The sequence below is a fragment of the Balaenoptera ricei genome, chromosome 9, assembly GCF_028023285.1.
Source record: "Balaenoptera ricei isolate mBalRic1 chromosome 9, mBalRic1.hap2, whole genome shotgun sequence".
Lineage (NCBI taxonomy): Eukaryota > Metazoa > Chordata > Mammalia > Artiodactyla > Balaenopteridae > Balaenoptera > Balaenoptera ricei.
In genome coordinates this window covers 72,889,073-72,916,076 of record NC_082647.1, presented here as the reverse complement: position 1 = coordinate 72,916,076, position 27,004 = coordinate 72,889,073, and the positions used below count along the sequence as shown (strand labels likewise).

The following is a 27,004-nucleotide window of genomic DNA, read 5'->3' as shown; positions in this document are numbered from 1 at the left end:
CCTTTCACAACACATTCTGTGTGTACCTGGATGAAAAACTTGAATAGTGTTTGGCTGTTAATAAGGTAAACAATTCCATTTGCTTAATATTTCTTTCCTGTTTCCATCATCTGCCTTCATTATAAAAGGAAGTTTTCTATATATCACCTCAAAGTACTTAACTATCACATTAGATTTTACAGACATTCTTTTACTATGAAATAGTTGATAAATGCAAAAAATAATATCTATTTATGTTATAAAGTATAATACGACAAACACCTGGTCACTCACCTTCCAATTTAAGGAAAATACTTTTGAAGCCCCCTGTATGCTTCTCTCTAATAACATAATTCCTCCTCACTATGGGAAATCAGGATCCTGAGTTTATGTTTATAACTCCTTTGCTTTCCATTGTTAATTTGCTTATTTTGGAACTTTACAAAAATAGTTTTATACTTCTGCACCTTGCTCTTTTCACACATTTTGTTAGCTCATCTCTGTTGATCCATGTAGCTACAGTTCTATGCTGTCTAGTAGGCCATTTAACGAGTATAGAAGAATTTATTTACCCATTCTCCTGTTGACAAATATTTAGGTTTTGTGTTATTACAAAAAATGCCCCTATGGGACTTCCCTCGAGGTCCAGTGGTTAGGACTCTGTGCTTTCACTGCCGTGAGCCCGGGGTTCCATCCCTGGTCAGGGGAACTAAGATCCCACAAGCCGTGTAGTGCGGCCAAAAAAAAAAAAATGCCCCATGAACATTCTTATACCAGTCTTCTGGTGTACATGTGCAAGAGCAGAGTGAAATTGTCATGACTTAAAACCTGCTAAATAATACCAGATCATTTCCAAAGGACTATTATCAATCCCCACTCTGAGAAGCAGTATATATTGGAATTCCAGTTTAGTCACATCCTTGCCACTATTTGGTATGATTTGCCAACTGGGTGGATGAATGATAGCATCTTACTGTGGTTTCATTCAGTATAAGGAGGAACCTTTCTATTTCTACTCCAAATTAGAGTTTTTATTATAAACAGATGTTGAATTTAATTATTTTACTATACCAAATGAGATGGTTTTTCTCCTATAATTTCATACTGTTGTGAGTTACATTAATATTTCAAATATTTAGCCATCATTGAATTTATGAAATAAAATAAGTTTGGTTGTGATATATTATCTTTTTTGTACAAAGCTGGATTTGTTTGACTAATGCTTTGTTTAGAATTTTTTTTCACCTATGTTTATGAAAGGGGTTAATCTATAAATTTCCATTCTTTTATTGACCATGTTGAATTTTATTATGGTCAGACCCTCTTTTTTCTATTATTTGACCCTAGAATGTTGGGTAGAAATCTTCTGTAAAACCATTTGACTCTTGTGTTTTCTTTGAGGAAGATTTTTATCTATTGAGAATTTCTTTAGGGATTAGAGGACTATTTGTGTTTTCAATATCTTCCTAAGTTATATTTTTCTAGAAATTTCTATCTTTTGTGTTCAAATTTATTCAGTAAAGTTATTTATTACCTTTATTATCATATGTTGGAACTCCAATTAGATGTAGTCATTGTTACTGTATCCTCAACATCTCTGAAGTTTTCTTTCATATTTTCTTTCTGTCCTGCATTATGTGTACTTTTGTTTCAGATCTATCTTCCAGACTTTCTCTCTCCAGATGTATCTATTCCGCTATTTATACTTCTACAGATATTTTCATTTCAGTGATTACATTGTTCAATTCTAGATGTTCTATTTGGTTATACTTCGTAACTTCCTAGTCATTTTTATATTTTCTTACTTTTTGGTTCATGTTTTTATTTCTTTCTTTTATTTCTTTAGACATTATTTTATTTTCTGTATCTGCTATTTGAAGTCTTTATGGCTTAGTTTTACTATTTTTTGTTTCTGATGATTCAGCCTCATGATGTCTTAATTCTCCTTTGTTTTTTGAATTTTTTTGAGCTCATATTAATCAGAACTTTATATGTGAGAAAGCTTGGAAGCCTGAGTTGAATGTGATACTTATCTTTGAAACTTGAGTTGAGTGTGATTTTGTTTGCTTCTGCTGGATGGCTGAAACATTACCAACCAAGATCAATTTTAAATTCTTAGACTCAAGGGCTGTTTTTTTTTTTTTTTTTAATGCACAGATAATATAAATATGGACCCCAAAACTTGATTACAAATTGACATAGAAAAAAAATATAGTTTTTTTTTTTTCCCCTTTCCATTCCCTGTGAAATTCTCTCTACTGATAGCCATAGCTAAGATCAATTTGTTGTTTTATTCAGCAGTATTTCCTTTTCTCCTATTTATCCTTTTCTTTAGAGTTGGCCCTTTGACATTCCCCTTTTTATTCTGGTCTCCAGTCAAAACCCTTCCCTTCATAGACCCAAAGCTTCGACTCCCCTTTCTAGTATGCAGTAGTCTATTAATGTTCAAGCTTTCGCCAACTGAACACTTTGGGATAGCCCAGGGTGGCCAACAGCTATAGTATTTGCTCACTTTTCTTCATCTTTTTGGAAGTCATCCATAAATTTAAAAGAGTAGTCTTGATATTTTCATATAGGAGTATTTCAGGATATGCAGTCACTCATATTGCCAAATGTAAATGTCTCTCAATTAATATTTTAAAAATTTTAACATTTCATCAACCTGCTCAATTTCAGGCACTACTCAAAAAAAAGGATAAATGAAAATATATAAAACCATGCGTTCGGGCTTCCCTGGTGGCGCAGTGGTTGAGAATCTGCCTGCCAATGCAGGGGACATGGGTTCGAGCCCTGGTCCCGGAAAATCCCACATATGTGCCGCGGAGCAACTAAGCCCGTGCGCCACAACTACTGAGCCTGCGCTCTAGAGCCCGCGAGCCACAACTACTGAGCCCACGTGCCACAACTACTGAAACCTGCGTGCCTAGAGCCCGTGCTCTGCAACAAGAGAAGCCACGACAATGAGAAGCCCGCACACTGCAACGTAGAGCGGCCCCCACTCGCTGCAACTAGAGATAGCCCACACACAGCAATGAAGACTGAACACAGCCAAAAACAAAAACAAATAAATAAATAAATATATTAAAAAAAAAAAAAGAGTAGTCTTGATATTTTCATATAGGAGTATTTCAGGATATGCAGTCACTCATATTGCCAAATGTAAATGTCTCTCAATTAATATTTAAAAAATTTTAACATTTCATCAACCTGCTCAATTTCAGGTACTACTAAAAAAAAAGGATAAATGAAAATATATAAAACCATGTGTTCGGGCTTCCCTGGTGGTGCAGTGGTTGAGAATCTGCCTGCCAATGCAGGGGACAAAGGTTCGAGCCCTGGTCTGGGAAGATCCCACATGCCACGGAGCAACTAGGCCCGTGAGCCACAACTACTGAGCCTGCGCGTCTGGAGCTTGTGTTCCGCAACAAGAGAGCCCGCGACAGTGAGAGGCCCGTGCACCGCGATGAAGAGTGGCCCCCGCTCGCCCCAACTAGAGAAAGCCCTCGCACAGAAACGAAGACCCAACACAGCCAAAAATAAATAAATTAGTTAATTAATTTTTTTAAAAAAAAACCATGTGTTCAATATGGCATTTCATTTTTTTAATAGGCTTTAAGAACATGCAGGACATAAACATTTAATTTTTAAAACAATTATATTTTTAAAGCAGTTAACAGATGTGTTGCTACAGCATAACACATCTGGACTGGGCTCCCAGATCCTCAGATGCTCAGCGGCCCACAAGTTCCTGAATCGACTTGTTGAAAACAAGTGGCCAAGATTGTGGAGTAGGAAGACCCTGAGCTCACCTTCTCCCATGGGCACACAGAAATTACAACTATTTACAGAGCACGTATTGAGGAGAAAGAGTAGAAGGATATCAGAAAAGATCTACAACTAAAGATATAAAGAAGGAACCACAATGAGATGGGTAGGAAGGGCAAAGATGTAGTATAGTCAAGACCCATATTCCTAGGTGGACACCCACAGACAGGAGGATAATTACAATTACAGAGGTTCTCCCCAAGGAGCGAGGGGTCCAAGCCCCACATCGAGCTCTCCAGCCTGGGGGTCCTGCACTGGGAAGCCAAGATCCCAGAAAGTTTGGCTCTGAAGGGCAGTGGGGCTTACTTTGGGGAGAGCCAGAGGGCTGTGGGAAATAGACTCCACTCTTTTTTTATTAATTAATTAATTAATTAATTAATTTTAGGCTGCATTGGGTCTTCCTTGCTGCGCGTGGGCTTTCTCTAGTTGCGGCGAGCGGGGGCTATTCTTCTTTGTGGTGCGCGGGCTTCTCATTGCGGTGGCTTCTCTTGTTGCGGAGCACGGGCTCTAGGCGCGCAGGCTTCAGTAGTTATGGCTCGCGTGCTCAGTAACTGTGGCTCACGGGCTTAGTTGCTCCTCGGCACGTGGGATCTTCCCGAACCAGGGCTCGAACCCATGTCCCCTGCATTGGCAGGCGGATTCTTATCCACTGCGGCACCAGGGAAGTCCCTAGACTCCACTCTTAAAGGCACACACAAAATCTTACACTCTCCAGGACCCAGGGCAGAAACAGTAATTTGAAAGGAGCCTGAGTCAGACACACCTGCTGATCCTGGAGTAACAAAAGGGAGAAACCTACAAACAAGAATACTTTACCCAGCAAGGCTTTCATTCAGATTTGATGGAGAGATCAAAAGTTTTACAGACAAGGAGAAGCTAAAAGAGTTCAGCACCACCAAACCAGCTTTACAAGAAATGTTAAAAGGACTTCTCTATGTGAAAAAGAAAGGGCCATAACTAGAAATATGAAAATTATGAAAAGAAAAGTTTCATTGGTAAAGGCAAATATATAGAAAAGGTAGTAAATTAGCCACGTATAACGCTAGTAGGAAAGTTTAAAGACCAAAGAAGTAAAATCATCTATATCCACAATAAGTACTTAAGGGATGCACAAAACAAAAAGATGTAAAATATTATGTCAAAAACAGTAAATGTGGGAAGGGGAGTTAAAATTCAGGGTTGTTAAAATGTGTTTGAACTTAAGAGGTCAGCAACTTAAAATAATCATATTTATATTTAGATTGCTATATATAAACCTCATGGTAACCACAAACCAAAAATCTACAATAGACACGCACACAAAAAAGAGAAAGGAATTCAAACATAATTCTAAAGATAGTCTTTTGGCTTTAAAAGACACATGAGACCCAATGCACTCAACAGATATATAAAGAAAAAGATATCAGGCTTGTGGTTATCAGAGGTGGGGTTTGGGGGGAGGGGGAATTGCATGAAGGCAGTCAAAAGGTACATACTTCCAGTTATAAGATAAATAAGTACTACGGATGTAATGTACAGCATGATAAATCTAATTAACACTGCTGTGTGTCATATATGAAAATTGCTAAGAGAGTAAATCCTAAAAGTTCTCATTGCAAGGAAAATATTTTTTTCTATCTCTTTAATTTTATATCTACATATATGGGATGATGGATGTTCACTAAACTTCCTGTGATAATCATTTCATGATTTATATAAGTCAATTTATTATGCTATATACTTAAACTTATACAATACTTGTATATGAATTATATCTCAAAAAAACTGGAAGGAAAAAAACCAAAACATTAACAAAATTAACAGACTTTTTAAGAGCAGTTTTGGGTTTATCGAAAATTTAAGCAGAAAGCACAGAGAGTTCCAATATGCTACCCTACCCCCTTGCTGTGGTTTCCCCTATTAATAATATCTTGCATTAGTGTGGTACATTTGTTACAGTTGATGAACCAGTATTGATACATTATTGTTAACAAAAGTCTATGACCAGGATTTACTTTTTGTGTTGTATAGTTCTATGGGCTTTGCCAAACACATAAAGTCATGTATCCACCATTATAGCATCATACAGATTAGTTTCAAGGTCCTAAAATTCCCTGTGCTGCACCTATTCATCCCTCCTCTCCGCCCCCCAATCCCTGCAAACCAATGATCTTCTTTGTCTCTATAGTTTTGTTATTCTTTTTTTCAGTGTTTACATTAATTCAAATTTTTAGCTTCTTGTATTAACCATTCTAAAGTACAAGACTATTTCATTCTCCCTCATTTATATAATACTTATAATATTTACAATATTTCTATATCCATGAAAACTTGAAAGAATTATCGTGAATGTGGAAATGCATGGTCTGCAAGCCTACCTAGGCTGCTTTCAAGCCTGACCTTGTTCTGCTCTTAGGTATTGTGGGTTTCTGTTTGAAAAGAAAGTAAATTTTCAGGATAAGGTTGGTAGAAGTAATGCAAGTCTATAAAATTGTCAAGCAATGAGACCCTAAAACCAAACTAAGTTGCTTCCATTTTAGAACAATGAAATAGTATCATCTTAATCCTTGGAATGCATTGAGATATATCCACTCAATAAACCAGAGCTGTCTAGAATTTCAGCTCTGGTCTAGCACTTGAGGTTAACTATGAACAAGGTGAGTTCATTTCCCCATTACCTTGCAGCACTTCAATGTTGACTCTATCCACTTAGCTACTATTTTGATGGAAGTCAAAATATTCACTTTATAATTACCCTATGTTTCTAAATACTTGGCAAAAACTATTCTAAAAGAGATTTAAAAATTAGGTGAAAACTGTTAAGCGTTATTGTGTTTTTCACTTCTATGGACCTCCTGATGATACCAATAAGAATCTTTTCCACAGGCCATTTAGGAATGAGGCTGAACACATTAAGCTCCACCTTCTTACCTGACTGCTAAAAAAAGAACGGTAAGCTTACAGAAAATGTGTAATGCAGAGTTAGAAACGTTCTTGGCCTAAGTCAGGGTTAATAGCACATAGTAAGTAATTCCATTCTAGAAGATAAATGAGCAAGAAATACTCATAGACAGATATTTCTGCTAATCATATTGTTAAATATTCTGAACAGCTTTTCCTGTAACCTAAACCATGGCTACAGTGATAACTTAAAAAGAGATAATAATAAATCAAGCCAGTATGCCACATCTTTCATACTGAAGGTTCCTAGCAATTGAGAATTCAATTATCTAAAGTTACTACTGAGCGGATCAAATCACATGGATTAAAAAAAGGAGGTGGGGGGAGGGATAAAGTCTCAAATCTGATTTAAGTTCACTCTTTCCTTTGGGAATAAAAAAAAAAAAAAGTCCCGTAAAATACCAAATTTAGATGGGATAGTAAAAAGTGGAAGGAAAGAATGGAATGAAGCTAATCTTTGATCTCTATCCAAATTCCTCTTTCTTTTACCTACAGGGTTTATTTCCATTCACATGTTACCCATGTGATCTCTGGAGCCACAGATTGAGGCAGCTGAACTCTGAGTTATCCTCGCACAAAACATTCAAGTGAAGTAAAGAAATAAAATTTCTACGAGGCCTAAGCTCTCTCTTCCCATCAAAGTAAGGAATTTAAGAACAACGTTTTACTTCTATTAACCTGAGTTCTACTGTGTCCATTACTGCTGTACATATATAAGAGGGATTAGAAAAGCTAAGTGTGGCTACCAATGTCAAGGTATTATTTTTCTGGACATGAGCAAAAGAAGATTCAGTGGTGCGTGCGTGCGTGTATGTGTGTTTATTTGAGAGGTTCTGTAACATAATTTTAATGGGCATAATTACAAGTTTCATTCAATAGTTTTTACTTCCAGCTTCACAAAAGCACAAAAGCTCATCCTACTTGTCACAACAAACTGAATCTGTACAGCTGAAAAATTATAGCAGAGAGCATAGCGCCAGCAAGGTTTTCCTCAAGGAGGTTCGAGAGTCTGCAGTGGGAGGGTTGATGGTAAGGAAGCGATCAAGTGAGAAAGTAAGTCTGCATAACACGGTGCATGTTGAGCTCAAGCAATTACAGATATGAAATGGGGTGGAACTGGGTTCTTAAGGTCCACATATACCTTTTGTTGCTGAATTTTTTTTAGAGGGTGGGGTACTTAGGGAGGAGCCTGGTTTCCTGGGGCAGCAAGATGGGCAGGATCAGGTTAGTGACTGGAAATGATACATATTCAGTGAAAATCAGCCTCAGAAGTTGTCCCTACCATGTGCATTGACTATGACAGAATTCTCTTAAGAAATATTTTTCAAAGTGAAAGTTGGCACCTTAAGCTCTTCTGAGAAAATCTTCTAGAATTAGGCATTAACAAAATACTATCACTACTACTTACTGTACTACTGCTACTGCCACTACACTAAAGAATACTATATATAACCTGGTTGTTTCAAAAAGCATTAAGTTAATATAATTAAATCGGCATTATTTTAAGCATAAGAAGGAAGGGACACTGTAACAAATCTTTTTTTTTTTTTTTTTTTGATGGCCAAACACACTGAACTGGTAAACTACCAAGACTGAGACACCACTGAGGAAGAGAACTGCAAGGGCATCTTCAGCTAGAAATCCTCTGATTCACTGGAAGCAAACTTAATTTTGTTGCTTCTGAAAAGAATATTAAATAAGCAGTAAATATGGTAGTGCTTCAAATGACCAATTTCACTGTGATTTCCCGAAATTCTATGAGGGTTTATTTCTGCTAAAGAAGTCATATCGTGTCAGCATTTTTATTAAGTTTGGAGAAATTGTTTGAAATGAAAAGTTGCTCTAGGAAGCCTCAAAGATTAAACTTTAGATATATATTTAATAACTAAGCCATAGAACACAAAAGGATTCACCCTTCAAAATGGCATGTCTCATATGCTTCTCCCTAATGTTTCCCACAAAGTTCCCAGAATATTGGTAGTGCAAGGAAACAACCCTAACTTTAAATTTCCATTTGAAAACAACTATTTTCAAAACAAAAATTAATACATGTTCACTGTGGAAAATGTGGAAATAGGAAATAGAAAAAAAAGGCAAATAAAATTATGTAATATATAACAAATATAATATATGTTGTTATACATTATATATATTTTAAATAAATAATATTAATAAAATAATTATAACTTATATAATTATAAATCTAGCCCTACGAACCAGAAATCCCACTTTTGTGGTATTTCATGCTTGTAGTTTTTGTGTATTTTTAAAATAAAACAGGATCATATTGTAATTTTTAAATTTATATTTACGAATACAAATATAGTGGAAAACATGTTGCATATACTCTGCAATATCATTTTAAATGTATTAATATACCAACTAATTTTCTGTTTTTAGATTTTAAATTATTACTAGTTTTCAGCTTTATATATAAGGTTGCAAATAATATCCTCCTGTATGGTTGAAGCACTTATCTGATTCTAGTGTTATTACGTATTATTATAGGATGAAAAGAGGCTTGCTTTTTTTTACTGCTAACTTTTCTTTTTTACCAGAGTATGAGATAGAACATAAATAGTAAAGCACATGATGGCAAGATGGGAATGAAGTTCCTAAACTTTATAAACTTCATTCATGTGCATTCAGCAATGCCTGTTGTGGATAACTGAAACATTCTTATAGAAGCTCAGAGATATGAGATACTCTTAGAAAGTCTGTTTTTATTATGAAATTGAAAACATGTAGTGTATCAGAACTCTCTAGGGAGGCCAACACTGAGGGACTTCTGCTGTAGGTTGAAGAGGGACTTCTCTCCAACTTAGAGTGTAGTTAACCACTGCTATTTTGCCATCCTATAAAAATCACAGTCCAGAAACAGCAGCCAACTCCCAAGAAAGGTAGGTACCTGGGTCATGATTCACTTGATTAATAAAGAAATAGTGACACAAAATGACTGATTAGAAATCATTTCACTTCTACTTGTAAATCTCCTAACTTTTCTGATATCAGTCTCCCATTCACTACAAGTGCTTCTTCACTATTATTTCCTATGTCTGCCTAGGAAAGCTTCAAGTAAACAAAGCAAGAATGATAGAGGCAATCCCCCACCCCATGGTGCCATTTAGCAGAGGTTGTGGAGTGAGAGTCAGCAGCAGTGACAGTCTCTTTAGAAATACTGACACCTAATACGTTACTGATTTATGTAATTTTTGTAACTCTGATATGGTTAAAAAGCCTCGATAACAGTTTTACTCATTTTTTAACAGGTTAGTTTCATTTGGTCCTAAAATATCTGTGAAGACTTCATTGCAAATTCAATATAGTAGGGATCAATGGAGTCAGACACTTTTGTCCCGTTTTAATTTGCAATTTAGTTTTGCACATCCACTGGCAAAATTTCCATAGTTATGTCCAGGAAAGATCAACTGAAGAATGAACACACGGTAAAGTGTAATTACAAAAATTGTAGTCATTTTCCTCTCTAAACCCCTTAGTCATTAAGTTACCATGTTGTTCTTTAGGAAAATGCAGTCAAACTCAAGCTGAGAGAGAAGTTTGGGTAGCATGTGGCTGGCTCATGTATTGTGAGGCTCCCTACCAGGACTTCAAAGCAGAAGCTGATTGTTGCAGATGGGAAGAATGGTCTCCACAGAAATACCTTTTTAAGAATTATGATGCTGTAATTCATATGGTAGGCACTTGTGATTCGTTCCTGATGATGTTGGGATCATTTAACTCACAAAACCATTGTCGCTACCATAAAATCCTTTCATCTGTAGCCAAAAAAGGTTTATTTCATGCAAATGAAAATTTTTCATTAAAGCATCACCTTAATAATGGGGAAGGTATATATTTTCTGGTCATGTTTAAAATGTAAATTTATGAACATATTTTGAAGATTCATTTCACGTTAAGATCTTTATTTATTTGATGTCCTAGGACTCTTTTCAAGTTCATTGAAACTGGAAATCAATTTTAGAAGAACTAAGGAGATTATTATCATTAAATCTTTCAGTTGGCTTATGCCAAGCAGCCCTATAAATACTGCATATGTTTTAAAGAAGGCACTTTCAAGTACAGTAAAAATCCTTTTACTGTTCCCACTCAGTGATGCTCCAGGAAGTAACTTTATATTCTCAGCACCTTTTGAAAACAAATGAACAGTTGGTTTGTATCCTAAACAAAATCTGAGACAAGAGAATACTTCAGTGCCAGTATTTTGGAAAAATGAAATTAAAAAATATTTATCTTCAGAAATTCCTGAGAATAAAATGGCAAGAAAGGTTGACTGGCATTTTGACCATTCCTCCATCCATCCATCCGTCCATCCATGATCCATCTATCTACAAATCAACAGTTTATTTACTAAATGCCTACTATGTGCCACAGTTTTATATATAAATCTTATACTTCAAATACATGAACCTGTTTTCTCACCTGTAAATACAACTACAGATAATTTATTCTACCTCACAGGTTTGAAATAAGTATCTAATCATAAAAAGCCACCTCAATAAAATATAAACACAGTACATTGAACAGAACCTGGCACACAGCAGGTATTCAGTTTTTATATTTTTGAATACAAGAGTTTAATCATAGAACTTAAGATTTAGAAATGAATTTTAAGATTAAATACTCCAATCCTTTCATTTTAAGGTTGAGGAAACTAAGACTCAGAAAGGTCAATTATCAAGGCAAATAGTTAACTACAGAGTTGGCGTGAGAACCCAAAGCATTTCCCACTATTCAGCCAACCCAATAGATATTAAGACTGCCCATTTTTTCAGACATGATTTCCAGTTCAAAAGGAACTTTAAAAAGAGTTCCCAGACACCAAATGGCTTTTACAAATCATTGCTTTGGTGTGTTAAGTGTAAATGATCCAGAAACATGTGAATTCCCTTAAAATACACAAATATAAAACCAGTGAGGAGATAAAAATCCCTAGAAAATGCTTTTGGATATCATAGGACCATTCCTTCCCACCCCTCAACAAAATTGTTTTTGCCAAACCCCAACTGCAATTTGATTTACCAATCACTAGCTTTTACTGCTGTTTTCAATAATGCATTAAACACATGGGATCTATTCTCTCATCGATGCTCACGCAAAATTGGCCAAGTGGGATGGAACAAGAGCAGGACAGACTCATGCTAAGCAATGATGATCCCATTACAGTACTCTGCACTACTCAAATTCAACCAGTATTTACTGGGCACACACTCTAACAATAACTAGGGAAATACGTGGATGAATAAGATATAGTTCCTGCTTCCAGAGAAATTACATATAAGGGGCACATACACGGATAAATAAAATTTGACATAGAGAAAGATAACTGTTATAAAATAAACACATTTTTATAAAGCTTAATAGATGGAAGACATACATCTGTTTAGAAGAAACTCAGAAGATAATAGAGGACATATTCAAACATTTGCAGTGTTATGCATTTGTATATCTTTGCCTCAGCTTCCCACTTCTGATACAGGAACAGTCATGTTGGTTAGTTTCAGTGAAATAATATATGTAAAATGTACCCACCCAGCACTTGAAACATAGGCAATATCAATAACTATTACTTCCTCACCAGCCCATCAGCCCTCTTCGTGATTCAAAAGCTCTCTTAGGTAAGCAGGCAAAGTATTCTAAATGGTATCATTCTTTTCATTCATTTGGTTTTTCTACTAGTAAACTTAGTTGTAGAATTACTCAATTATGCTCACATAGGACCATATATATTACAGTTCCAGACAGCAAAATGGGGAATGGAAAAGTAAGTTTGGAGAACAGGAACCCATATTTCCAGATAATCCTACTCTTTAAAATTTTTTCGAAAAAATAAATTGCCAGAATTAATACTTTCAAATCTAGCACCTAGCTTGGTACATAGTAGATGCTCAGTACATGCTATTGAAAGAATGAACGAATATGGAATGAATGTATTCTATTTAAGTTTACTTAATTCCATTTCAATTAGACAGTATGGTAGGCAGAAATCTCAGAATGACCCCCAATAACTTTTGCTCTTGTATAATACAGTCTCCTCTGAGTGTGGATGAAATCTGTGCATATAATGTATACTCCTGTGGTATGGCAAAAAGATGTTTCAGTTGACTTTGAGTAAATCAAAGGGAAGATTTCAGGCACTGTCAGGGGGAACTGGAGGGGGTTGGCTAAGATAATCTAATCGCATGAGCCCTTCAATTTTTTTTTTTTAATTAAAAAAAATGTTTTTGACCATGCCACGCAGCATGCGGGATCCTAGTTCCCAGATCAGGGATCAAACCCACGTCCCCTCCAGTGGAAGCGCAGAGTCTCAACCACTGGATTGCCAGGGAATTCCCACATGAGCCCTTTAAAAGCAGAGTTTTCTCTAGTTGGTATTATAAGAAGTTAGGGAGATTTGAAGCATGAGAAGGACTTGATGCACCATTGATGGTTTGAAAATGTAAGGGACCATGTGAGGAGGAATGTTGGTAGCTTCTAGCCAACAAGGAAATGGGGACCTCAGTTCTACAACTGCAAGGGACTAAATAAACTCAGAAGAGGATTGTTCCTTACAACCTCCAGCATAAGGAGCCCGCCTGGCTGATATTTTGATATCAACCTTGTAAGACCAGAAGCAGAGAACCCAGTTGAGTCTACACAGACTTGTGACCTAACAGAACCGTGAGGTAATAAATGGATGGTGGGGCTTCCCTGGTGGCGCAGTGGTTGAGAATCCGCCTGCCAGTGCAGGGGACACGGGTTCAAGCCCTGGTCCGGGAAGATCCCGCGTGCCGTGGAGCAACTAAGTCCGTGAGCCACAACTATTGAGCCTGCGCTCTAGAGCCTGCAAGCCACAACTACTGAAGCCTGTGTACCCAGAGCCCATGCTCCGCAACAAGACAAGCTACCGCAATGAGAAGCTCGTGCACCACAACAAAGAGTAGCCCCCTCTCACTGCAACTAGAGAAAGCCCGCGGGCAGCAATGAAGACCCAACACAGCCAAAAATAAATAAATAAATAACTAAATTTTTAAAAAAAGGATGGTGTTTTGAGTTAATAAATTTTCACATATCCCTGAATATACTATAGGCGTAAGATAAATCAGTAACAGAATAACAGCTTATGAGGTAAAATTGAAAGTGTAAGGAAAGTTGGAATAGTAATGGTAACTACAACAATGAACAATTCTAAAATATTTATCCTGTGCCAGGTCCTGGGGTTCATACAGATGTTTCGTTCAGTCCTCACAGCAACATTATGAGGTAGCTACAGACAGTATCCAACTTTCTAGAGGGGCAAACAAAGAGAAGTTGAGTAACTTTCCCAAGGTCACACAACTAGAATATAGTAATGTCAGGACTCAGGCTTTAGACTCTGAGGCCTTAACCACTGACCCTACTGCCCTACTTAAAATAAGTGAGAAGAGCCCCAAATGATTTTTGAAAAACCCACACACATAAAGCATGTTTACTTTTCACTTAGAATAAGATGAAGTAACCAATGCACGTCACCATGTGCCCAAAGGGTTCATCTGTCCTCGTTATTCTCCACCCATTTCCCCCACTAAGTGCCAATTGCCAGTATGCTGAGGAATAAGACACATACCTTGACGATGCCTGAACAAAGTGTCTGCTGGATCTGGAAAGAGTGCGTTGTTAGAAGAAAATAAGGTTATGATGAATTTTCAGTCATGATGAGATACTTCAAATAGAGTCAGTGCTGCTAGCTTCTCTGTTACCCTGAACCAAAGCCAAAATCTCTGGGTCACTTTGTTTAAAAGAACAGGAGAATCCCAGTCCTGGATGAACCCGGGTTTATGTAAATTAGGTGACCTTTTCCAGGCAGAGAGATTTCTAGAACTGTGAACTCTTCTAAAGAACCAAGGGCTCTGTATGATCCCTGGCCACGTCAAATTGGACATTGCAAGGCTTTTCTAACTAACGCATCTTGTGCTCAAGGCTTATACAGCTGAAAGAGCGTACAAGTCAGGAGAAGACCCTGGGCCTGGAGATGGGCAAGCATCCCAGCAGAAAACTCTAGGCTCACTTTCAGAGGGCAGTGACCTCCATACACCAGCCACCCAACCACTTGTCGTTGGCTTCTCACATTTTTCAGGATTAAATTCAAAGCCTTCAAGACATGGTCTCTCTCTCCAGCTCCATCTTCTGTCATGTCCCCACATTTACTCTTCCCTTGACTTAAACGTAACAATTTATACAATTTGATGAACACAGCAACCAAGCAATGCCCACAGTTCTGAGCTTCCACTGATGAAATGTCCTGTCCACATCCAGCTAACTCCTACTCACCTTTTAAATTTAGTGTAAGCAACATCCTGAGCCCCCTGGGCAATGCAGAATTGTTCCTATGTGCCCTCTTCACACTGATTTCTCTCTATAGTCCTTAATTTGTGAGTTCACCCTACGAGGTTATAAACTGCTAGACAACAGGGACCACATCTTGCCGGGCTTTGTATATCCAATGCCTAGTACAGTGCTTGGCATTCTCAGTATGTTAATTAAATGACTGATGTATAAATAGTAGAGAGACCTGAAGCTGACTTTATAGACCTGGATGAATGTGTGTTAATAGCTAAAGTGTATGTGGAACTTATTGCAGGGTAGGCTCTTTACAACTTATTTAATGTTCAACGCAGCCAACACACACACACACACACACACACACACACACAAACACACACACACACACAGAGATATGAAAGAGGTATTACCATTATTCTCAATTTAGAGATGGGAAGTAAACAGAGAGAGGTTAAAGCACATTGTCCAAGATAAAACAGCAAAGGTAGGATTTAAACCTTCTGGCTCTGGAGTCCACACTCTTAAATTACAATACCCAACGTTCTGGATGCAGGGCCCATGGTGATACTGGAGAGCAATTTTTGAAGAAAAGTAAAGAAAAGCAAAGCCCTGAAAAATGTCATGCTCTTATAATATACCTACTACAGAATAACTATTTTCCTTTCTTAATGTTTGAAAAAATAATACTGTGGCCAGTACACATAAAAAATCTTTCTCAAAGATTGGCTGGCGGAGCAGCCAGGGAAAAAGTTTAGGTCCAAAGAAATATAACAGGCCACAAAGAAAACTCAAGTCCCTGTCACAGACTGTTTCTTACACAGTTCTATGAAACTTGTAAGGCATTTCATTAATTTAGTTTTACAGAGTGAAAGTAGAATACAGGAACTGTGCTGGCCAATGAGGATATAGTTTTGAGCATAACAAAGACAGTCCCTTTCCTTACATCACTTAGAAACTAATGTTAGTGAGAGCTACCATTACCAGGTACCATGCTATGTGTTTGAAACCCATTATCTCATTTAATCATCACAACTGCCCAAGTGGGAGAATGAGTTAAAAAGAAATTAACTTGCCCAAGCAACACAGACAATGCCAAAGCTGTAATAAGGAAGTGGTTTGTTGATTCCAGCACGTGTCCTTCAAACCTCTCAGCTGTGTTTGAATCCACATACTGAAGTACTAGTTCAATGTATTAATGCTACAGTCACGGCACCAACTGTGCCTGAATAACACTCCTCAAATGTTAATAACTGTTACCCATTCTTCTTAATCAAGCTTTAACTTACATTCATAAAAACTGATTTTCAGGAAAAAAAAATCTACTTTGATTTTCTGGTATTATCACTTCGAAAAGAAATATATTACTTGCCCCCCTGCTAAAACCCCTAATTCCTTTTCGAATTAACCCTTGGAACTAAGCTTGCTTTTCAACGTTGGTATAGCATTAATTCATGATGGCACTCCCCAAATCCAGCTCAGATAATGATGGTCATGGCAACTCTTGTAGTGACCAATGCCAAAAAGTTTATCTCCTGTACTTGTCCTTGTGGTTACTTCATGACTAATTGCTTTTTTTCTTTTTTTTAAAAAATAACTTTATTTGTTTATTGGCTGTGTTGGGTCTTCCTTGCTGCGCGCGGGCTTTTCTCTAGTTGCTGCGTGCGGGCTTTTCTCTAGTTGTGGCGAGCGGGGGCTACGCTTCATTGCAGTACGTGGGCTTCTCATTGAGGTGGCTTCTTTTGTTGCAGAGCACGGACTCTAGGCACACAGGCTTCAGTAGTTGCAGTACGCAGCCTCAGTAGTTGTGGTGCACTGGCTTAGTTGCTCCATGGCATGGGGGATCTTCCCAGACCAGGGCTCAAACCCATGTCTCAATGGACATAAGTCTCATTGCCAAAAACATTTCCTTGGAATCCCATTTCCCAAATGACCCAGGTTTTTAATTTCAAGACAAAAATACCTGATTTTAAAAGATAAGTTTGTACCCTCGGGGCAAAACTGATGATTTCGTATTTTTCTTGCCATAAAAGGAGGTTCAGGAAGCCTCTGCATTATAGGTTTCAAGCAACCATTTAATTTAGATTAAATTAGACAGCAATTGTATATTAAATAAATATGAAATGGCTCTGAATGTATTTGTCAAAGATTAAGCATTCTGTAATACTTGGCTTCTATTACACATTTGTTATTGCTGATTTTTAAAATAAATCACTATTTAATTGAAATATTTAAAGAACATTTACAAAGGAAAGTATAGTATTTAGCAAAACCCATGAGAATCTAGTAAGACCAGTAAGGTAGCTCTTTAAAAAAAAAGTAGCCTATTCTCCAACATTGTGGTAGAAAATCTATAGTGCAATTGTGGCCAGAATCCTATACAATCTTTACAAATGCCATGATTCAACTTGCCAACGTGCCAACATGAAACCAAAAAGTGTTTATTTTAAATATTTGTTATCAAAGTAGTTTTGGTCTGTTATAGGCTCTTCCCACCTGCCATTAAAAAAAAAAAAATCATTGACTGAATTATAGGTAGATGAAAATAGGAACTTCCTCACATATCCATCAGTATATGAGTATAACTACCATTTTGGGGCGGGGGGGGAGGAATGAAATATTCCAGAGTACACTGCATTGTGATTTTTATCCTGTACTTTTTTCCTGCTTTCCTGAGCTGGAGATGTGGAACATGAAAAAGGAGTCTTCCCTAGATCATGCTAGAGGTCTTGCATCTTAAGGCACAATGAGGCCCAATATCCAACTTACATAAGATACTCTAAAACGTGGCAAAAACAGAGTATTTCAGGGAGCATGGTGGCTTTTTAGGTCAAATACTTCAAGGCACTTAAGAGATCTGAAAGATGACAAGACTGTAGCATTGAATGTGGACACAGTGAACTAAGCAGGGGCCAGTGTCAGAATGGGTAAATCAAAGATAAAGAGGAGTTTTCAGGACTTTGGGGACTAGCTGGGAGTCTGGACTACGTATCAGAATAAATGAAGGAGCATAATCTGCTGGTAATTCCAGAATCATCAGAACTGGGAGGTCATGGATGTCTTTCAATAGGAGTCTGTAATGAGGGACTTCTCTGGTAGTCCAGTGGTAAAGAATCTGTCTCACAATGCAGGGGATGCGGATTCGATCTCTGGTCGGGGAACTAAGATCCCACGTGCCGCGGGGCGACTAAGCCCGCACGCCATAACTACTGAGCTCATCCGCCTCAACTAGAGAGCCTGTGTGCCGCGAACTACAGAGCCCACAGGTCCTGGAGCTTGCACGCCACAACTAGAGAGAGAAAACCCACAAGCCACAACTAGAGAGAAACCCGAGTGCGTCACAATGAAGAGCCTGTGCACCTCATCAAAGACCCCGCATGCTGCAACCAAGACCCGATGCAGCCAAAAGTAAATAAAATAAATAAATAACAAATTTTAAAAAAAGAGTCTGTAATGAAATTAGACAACCGATTTTCAAACTAAAGACCATTACAGATACACTAGGCTGGGAGTCAAGCTGGAATACACTTCAGATATGCACCTGTCTAGTCTATTGCTCCTCCCTTAAAGCGTCAGTACAGATTTACCAAAAATAGTTAAAATTGCAGAATCTGGATATTAACAGATTGACCCATAACTGAAAAATGTGGGAATTTTATTAAGGTATGACCACTGGCATTCTTCTTATCCCAATCAAAAGCGTCATAGCTTCAAGAAAAAAAAGAACTGAGTGACCAAAATTACCTAACTAATAACAGATGACAAAAGAAATTTAAAATGACTGTTAAAGGAATGTGCCTTTTATCATAACTATTATGTCTCAAAAGAGTTGTGTAACTCATCATAAAAACTTTCAACCTCAAATTCATTAAGGAAAAATGACTTCTCTTGAGAGATAGCCAGATGTTTTCTGCCAGCTCCTTAAATCCACCCAAGACATCTGTTGAGTCTTACTGCCTAAGGAATGTTAGTTTCTAGAAAAGATTATCTAGTCTATCTTGTGAAACATCAGTGACAGAGCCAGTGTGGCACTACTGATTCTGAGTTTGGGTAACATTAATCAACAATAAAAATGAATGTTATCGGGGCTTCCCTGGTGGTGCAGTGGATAAAAATCTGCCTGCCAATGCAGGGGATACAGATTTGATCCCTGGTCCGGGAAGATCCCACATGCCGCGGAGCAACTAAGCCCGTGTGCCACAATTACTGAGCCTGCACTCTAAAGCCTGCGAGCCACAACTACTGAAGCCCACGTGCCTAGAGCCCGTGCTCTGCAACAAGAAAAGCCACCTCAATAAGAAGCCCACACACTGCAACAAAGAGTAGCCCCCGCTTGCCGCAACTAGAGAAAAGTCCGCGTGCAGCAACAAAGACCCAACACAGCCATAAAAAAAAAAAAAGAATGTTACCAACTAAATTCGAGTTCTGCTGGATAAAGCTAATTCCCATCTCTAGGTTTTAATTTCTCTATAGGTCAATTAAAGGGGTTGGATTATGTATTTCTTAAAGTGAGGTTAACCTCTGGCTAATCTGAATCATGTAGGTGTTTGTTAAAATGCAGATTCCTGAGACTCATTCCCAAACAAGTTAAAATCCAAATCTCTGGGGTGAGACCCAGACTGCATCTAAATTTATTTATTTATTTATTTTTGACTGCGTTGGGTCTTCATTGCTGTGTGCGGGCTTTCTCTAGTTGCAGCGAGCGGGGGCTATTCTTCATTGCGGTGAGCTGGCTTTTCATTGCAGTGTCTTCTCTTGTGGAGCAGGGGCTCTAGGCATGTGGGCTTCAGTAGTTGTGGCACTCGGGCTCAGTAGTTGTGGCTCACGGGCTCTAGAGCGCAGGCTCAGTAGTTGTGGCACACGGGCTTAGTTGCTCCGCGGCATGTGGGATCCTCCCAGATCAGGGATTGAACCCACGTCCCCTGCACTGGCAGGCGGATTCTTAACCACTGCACCACCAGGGAAGTCCCCCAGACTCTGCATTTAAAATAAGGCCCTCGAATTACGTTTCAGAGCCATGTGACTACAAGATCGTGAAGGGTCCTTCCAGCTCTGCCATTTGGGTTGATCCTCTGATATTTGTAGTAGTCAACAATTTAAGCATACCAAGAAACAAGCAAAACAGATCCAGTTTTATTTTGCTTATCAACAAGACAAACAGATATAGAAATAAAGATAATAGACTTCATTGTTACTCCAGGTTTGGGCTGTCATGAAATTGTATACAAAGTAGAATTTCATCCTGGTATTTCACCCTTTCCCTGCCCTGTGTTGTATCCCAGTCTCCCTTTTAAGTGCAATTCTCCTCTTCCTTCTGGTCTCCATGAAATATACTTTTAAGAAGGGTTCTTACATGGTGAATTTATGTCAGTGGGTTGTCTTTATCAGGAAAGTTTTAGGCATGGGGGCCTCATCTCAATAATTAAATGTTAACTTTTACAAAATTCATAAAAAAGTGACCCATTATAATAAGAGTTATATAACTTGTTAATTCTGGAATGATAAAAGCCTTTTTCCTCTATTAGGAAGCCTTCTCAAGTGAAACTGTGTCCTGGCTCTCCCCCAAAATATAGTCTTAAAGGAAATTATTAACTCACATTTAAGACCAAACCTTATTACCATCATTTTGGTTACTCTTATGATAAATTATAAAGATTGAAATGCCAACATGAAGAAGCCATTCCACTAATGATAAATAAATAGTTTATGTTATAATGATAATAGGCAGCTCTTTGGAAACAATAATTTGCAAAACAACACAATAGTGCCCTTTTGATTTCATGTTTCTAAAGATAATAAAATTTTCCTTAAGCACACTGAATTTTCTGTTGATTAGGCCTTTAAGTTCATCATGACTATTTATTACCTCAAGTATTTATTGAGGAAAGTTTTCTATGTTGTACTTGTCTCTTTATTACCTACTACTTCAAAGTGCAAGGCTTGATTTGAATAGAGGATCTGAGACATGCAATACTATGAAACAAAAAGACTTGGCCTACGTTCAACCAACCAGACAACTACATTTGAGGAGCCATGATTCTTAATGGAAAACAACTTTTCAGGCCCATAAATTAAATTAAATTAAAACTAAGTTTATTAACAGGAGAACTCTGGCGAATCCCAACTGCCATCATTGAGCATAAAAGGAAAAGCAGGTTCTTAGGATACTTCATCATTTCAATTGGTTGATTCAGTCAAATAATTGGATCTACTGAAGTTTTGTTTCTGGCTGAAACAACTGAGGTTGCAGCAGTTGTAGGACTATATGGTCAAACTGGCTGTGTGTGAATATATCACCCAAGGATATACTAAGTTTTTAGTGAGGAGAGACAGACAATAAACAAGGAAAGGTAATAAAAGCATGGTTATTTTGGTGGCTTAATTTAGGGGCAATTTTTAATGATCACCTGAAGAAGGCCTGGAATTCTTATATCTATTCTTAGCGTAAATTAAGTGGGGAAAATTGTAAATCATTTATATAAATATCTCATTTAATTACATTAGTCCACAGATTGTCTCTTGAACGATACTGACTTTCTGTATCAACATTTTTTCTCCCCTGCTTTATGAAACACTCTTTTCAACTGGCCTTACGCCACCATACTCTCAGGTTTCCCTCCTTCCTTTCCTGTTCCGAGTCTAGCTGCTGGCTCCTCTACCTCCTTCCACCTGAGAAGTGTGGGTACTCCCAGAGTTCTGCCCTCAGTACTCCACTCCTCCTCTGCAAACACTGTCTATCAGTGAATCCTTTCACTGCTACATCATTTACATCCATAATCACTAAGTCAAAGACTGAAATCTCCATCTCTCCTTACCCTCCTTTTCTAGATTTAACTCTCATTCACAAATTGCCCAGTAGGGCATTTCTTTACACATCCACACTTGACTCTAACTGAACATGTCTAAATATTTTCCATGATCCATCTTCCACAGCTTCTCCTCCTAAAATCCCCTTAACATCTGCCAATGACAATGCTCAAACTACCTGGTTTGGTAATCCAGGCCCCAATATGCCATATTGTCAAACTGACGATCCTAAAGATGCTTTCTTTCTGGAGATTGCTTTGGGTAAGAGCCACCAGTGACATCTCAGGCATGTTCTTTAGTTTTCCTGGGTCTCCATTTCTTCTTCGGTGAATTGGGAGTAAATAACACTTGAGATTATGGTGAATACATGGAACATTGCACATTTCTGCTTAAGCACGATGTGAGGACACAGTAAAGTGCAACAAATGGTTGCTGGAGAGAGCAAATGTGATGTGTTTACTTATGTCTTTCTTTCCATCTGCTTTCCCTTCTCCTCTTATTTATGTTTAATTCATCATCCAAGAGCCAGCTCTGCTGCCCCCTGTCACTACTCTTAGAGAAAGTTCCCTGATCACTATACATTTTCCCTGCAGAATTCACTTAACCAGGTACTGTCTTTTCTTGCATGTCTTTTTTATTTTCAATTTAATTGTGAATTTCTGAAAGAGTTGTTCAACATCCCAATTTTTGACATGTCATCCAAACCAAAACAGTAGTATTTACTGAATAAATAAAAAGCCAGTGTTCCTCATTCTCATGTCCAAAGGGACATTTAGATTGAGCAGTGCCTATGCTTGGATCTGAGTTCTTAGTCCTGACTGACTGCAAACATTGTGACAGTCGAGCCAGGGAGATCGGTGCTTTGGCATTCTCTGTGCTTTTTCCCAAGGAATGTAGGAAGATTTCATATTTGTGAACTTTGAAAGCATTTCAGCTCACCTTTACTGACTCTTTTCTCTCCACCACGTGTGCTTGCAGAACTTGAAATGTAATGTGAATACTGAAGTGAATCGTCTCCTTCCTCTGGAGATGTAACTTAACTTGAACAAAATGTGGACTCTACCCGAGCAGTGCTCAGGAAAGCCTCTCAGGTCCGGAAATAAACATTCTGGGATACTCTGCAGGCCAGATGTGCAGACTATGAGATGGCATGTGAGAGATGAGAGAAAGAACCCAAGCGCATTAAATCTAGCATATTCCCAAGGTGGCTTGCTTTTCTTTGCAAAGATGTGGCGGGGAAACCCTTTGCTCCTGGCTGCTGTTTGCCCACATTTCCTGGCTGTTTGCTAATATCTATTAAAAGAGGAAGGCAGAGGTAGGTTTGAGAATAATGGTTCTGATGGGGAGGTAGAAAGCACCACCTAAACCCAAAATGTTTATGTGCCCCTTTCTCTCTAAAGCCCTCATTAGCCATAGGATAGAATTCACCAAAATTCGACACCAGTTTACTGTGTTATCTTGAGCAAATCATGTTGCCACTCTGAGATGCAGCGTCCTCACTTTCTCATTTGTAAAGGAACTAAAACCTAGTTCCTTTACATCCATGATGCTTCCCGAGTGAAAGATTCATCTTTACCCCCATGCAGCAGAGCTCTCCAGGTCAAACTCTAATTACTCTCTTCGGAACTCCAAGAAATGGCTGCCAAATTTCTGGCTGCTGAATGACGTTTCATATCCACGCTAGTGCACTTTCAAACACAAACCATCCTGAGCCTGTCTTTGTTCTTTGGGATGTCTGTTTCCGTCATCCCAAGAAAATGTAAGAACAGTCAAACACAGGTGTTTGGGCATGGCCTAACAACTACGGTTCTTTGTCTTCTTTTTTCTTTTTTTTTTTTGAGGAGGGAATCTGTTTTAACGTATAGAAAAAGTCACAAAGGCTGATCCCAATGTCTTGACATCCCCTCTGGTTGTCTGAAAATTCCCTCTGAAGTCCATGAGAATGCTGCACTCCATGGACCCAGGCCCGTAATTGGCAAATGAGGAAATAGCTGAGGGGACAGAATTTTAAAGTTAGCAAAGAAGAAAAAAAAAAAAACTCGTAATACAGAAAAGGTGATTTTGTTGTTGTTGTTGTTGGAAAAAATGGGAGTTTAAACAGCACATTTATTTCCTTTTAATTTCTGGGCTGTCAGACATCAGCTCTGAAGCCCTGATTCGGAACACATGCAGAGTCCCTTTGAAGTTCTGGCTGCTTTTTTTTTTTTTTTTTAACAATGGCAGAAAGATATAAAGAAATTAAACTGCAACATAATCACGAAACAGAACTTTGGGACTCCTGATTTACAAATTGTCATTCTTTCATTTTTTTAGGGCTTTGTTTTCAAAGCTTCCTTGTGGCACATAGTTTTTTGTAATTTTTTTTCCCTTTAAGCTCGATCTTCAGTTATTCTTTTCTCCTCCAAGATGAAGCATTCTACTTTTATTTTAATCAACTAAAAAATAGTTTATTGTGGTTTTCTGAAGACAAGAAAGGAACTGGAAAATCCAGAGTAATACATTAAACGGAAACTTTTTGATAAAAGCCATAGCAATATAGGGTTTAGCTCTTAAAGTACCCAATTCTCTTGGCAGAAAGACAAAAATGTACCTTAAATTTTCAGGCAGTCTAGAGAAAATGTCTACTTCGTTTTCATGCTCTAATTGCAAAAGATCATTACTAAAGGTTTCAAGGATTCTTAATAAAAACTGCATTTCAAATTTTGTCTGGTAGATGCCAAATTTGAAAACACACACACACACACACACACACACACTCACATACACACACACCACACACAAACTGATTTAATGTTGTCATTCAGAGGTCATACATATTTACCTGAACAAGGTGCACATGAATTGTGTAATCCAACAGCCCCTTTAAAATCTACATGCAAATATGAATAGGCTAAAAGATTCTTAGTCCCCCCAATCATTTTCCTCCTTCTATATTTTTTCTGTAAATCTTGTATTGGTTTTATCATATAAAGTATTCTAATATTTATACTCTTTCTTAATACTGCTATACTTTATTCTACCTCTTTCCATTGTTAGAGTGAAATTTCTCCTGCAGGGTTTCTTCTCTGCTATATTCTTAATGGTCAAAATTTCAAAAATGATGATTTCATCCAAAGTACTGACCTTCAGTGACTACTCATCATCTTTTATGTCAAGTTCCAACTCCATAGAGCAAAGTAATGTGGGAAGTTGAAAGAACTAGCCCCATCACTGGTCAGCTCATACTCACTTCTGAGAACTGGTAGCTAAATTTTCAGAGACTCTGCAAGCACAGCCATTATTAAATATTATATAAACTTACAATTTAAAACTTATATTAAAAACAAAGGTATTAAATACTCAAAACTCATCATTTCCTAATTATTTCAGCACAGTTGCTACTGTATATGCTCCTGGGGTTATTTATATCTATTGTATTCCTCTGGTGGAAATACTATGTAACAGTTTGCTACTGCATATCTCTTCTCAACTTGTGTTAGTGACTTCACTTTGGTAGCTGAAATTGGCCACGTGGGAGTATTACACCACAGGCCTGTTTGTTTGTTTGTTTTGGAGAGCTACCTTTCAAACATTTACCTGCACCACTAATTGACCTCTGTACCTAAATTATTCAAAATACCTAATTTACAACTTACAATGATCACTTTATATTTTATCGTGGGTAAATTCAAGTAAGAATTGGAAGCTGGAATTTATTTTTGTCAGTCTTCCTTTTGCGGGTAGCACTGAAGGGGAGAATGAGAATACGTGTAATTATTTCTACTATTTCCACTTGCCTACAGCCTGAAACTCCTCAAATCTCCTTAACTGCATGCTAGTTTTCAATCCCTTCACTGTTATTCAACATACTGACTTTCTTTTTACATTCCCAGCTTCCAGGGTTTTAACTTCTCTTCTGCCTAGAATAAAACTGCATTTTCACCTCTACTGAACCACCTCTCAAGGCTTTAATGAAAATTTACATACTCTGTGATGTCAATAGTAATTAGGAAGGTTGGTATAAGATTCCTCTTATTTTCTGGCACAGGATCAGGCACACGTGGTCCAAATGAAACAGAAAGAAAATTGTACATAATTTTTTTTTTTAAAGGAGAGGGAAGTAAAGTGCCTATTGCTATGTCATTACCTTAGAATCCTGGACTGTTAAGTGTCTGGAAGGGGGGTACCAAGTATGTCAAGTAGCCTAATCCCTTAAGTATTAAATAATCATCAGATGGGCTGCCAAACTTCCTCTCATTCTACTTTGACAGCAGCCTCCATCTACAAATGAAAAACATTTCTCTGTCAAGTAGTTTAAATTCTATTATTCTGATATGAATGACTGTCTTGAATACAAACAGATTTTAGACAGAAAATTAAGATCTCTTTCTCCAGAAGGGATGTGGAAGAGATTTGGATAAGAACTGGAGAAAGTCTGACCATGGAAATTAGCCATGTGTTGAAAAGACTGCATTATTTATATACACTTACATAGCCTTTGGTCTAGTTCTCAAGAATGCTATATTCCCCTCAATGCCCAAAAGAGAAATAGAAAATTTCTAAGCAGAGAAAATTTCATTTGTATGTGCTACAACTAAATAAAACTTTTTCACTGAAAATTCCTCTTTAGGTAGTTTCCTAATATTTAAGACTAGTATTATCTGTAGTACAGGGATGAGAACATCAGTATAAACATACCACCTAAGCTCTTGTGTAACATCATTTTTAGAGAGCATGAGCACGTCCTTAGTGAAACTGAAATACCTAAATCTCAGGCCTACCTCGGTTCAGCACAAATCTGTCTTATCCCAAATTCTAACAAGGAGATTATTCTAATTTTTATTAGAATCATTACAATTAATGACACATACAAGTTTTTTAAAATTAAAAATTAGACCAATATTTCTCAGCCTCCACACTACTGATATTTTGGATCAGATAACGCTTTGTTATAGGGAACTGTCCTGTGCCTTACAGGATGTTTAGCAACATCCCTGGGCTCTACCCACTAGATGCTAGTAGCACCATCTAGTTGTATCAGCTGCAATGTTTCCAGACATTGCCAAACACCCTCTGGAGTACAAAATCACCTCTGGTTGAGAATCATTGAATTAGGCTGATTTCCAGTGAAAATGTTAACTTGACACATAACACACTT

General features: G+C 37.7%; 1 protein-coding gene across 1 annotated transcript in view; it reads right to left on the bottom strand.

Moving 5' to 3' along the window:
• The window catches only part of HDAC9 (histone deacetylase 9), a 998,074-nt gene that overhangs the window by 80,093 nt on the left and 890,977 nt on the right, over positions 1 to 27,004 (bottom strand). The gene's annotated exons all lie outside the window — the stretch shown is intronic.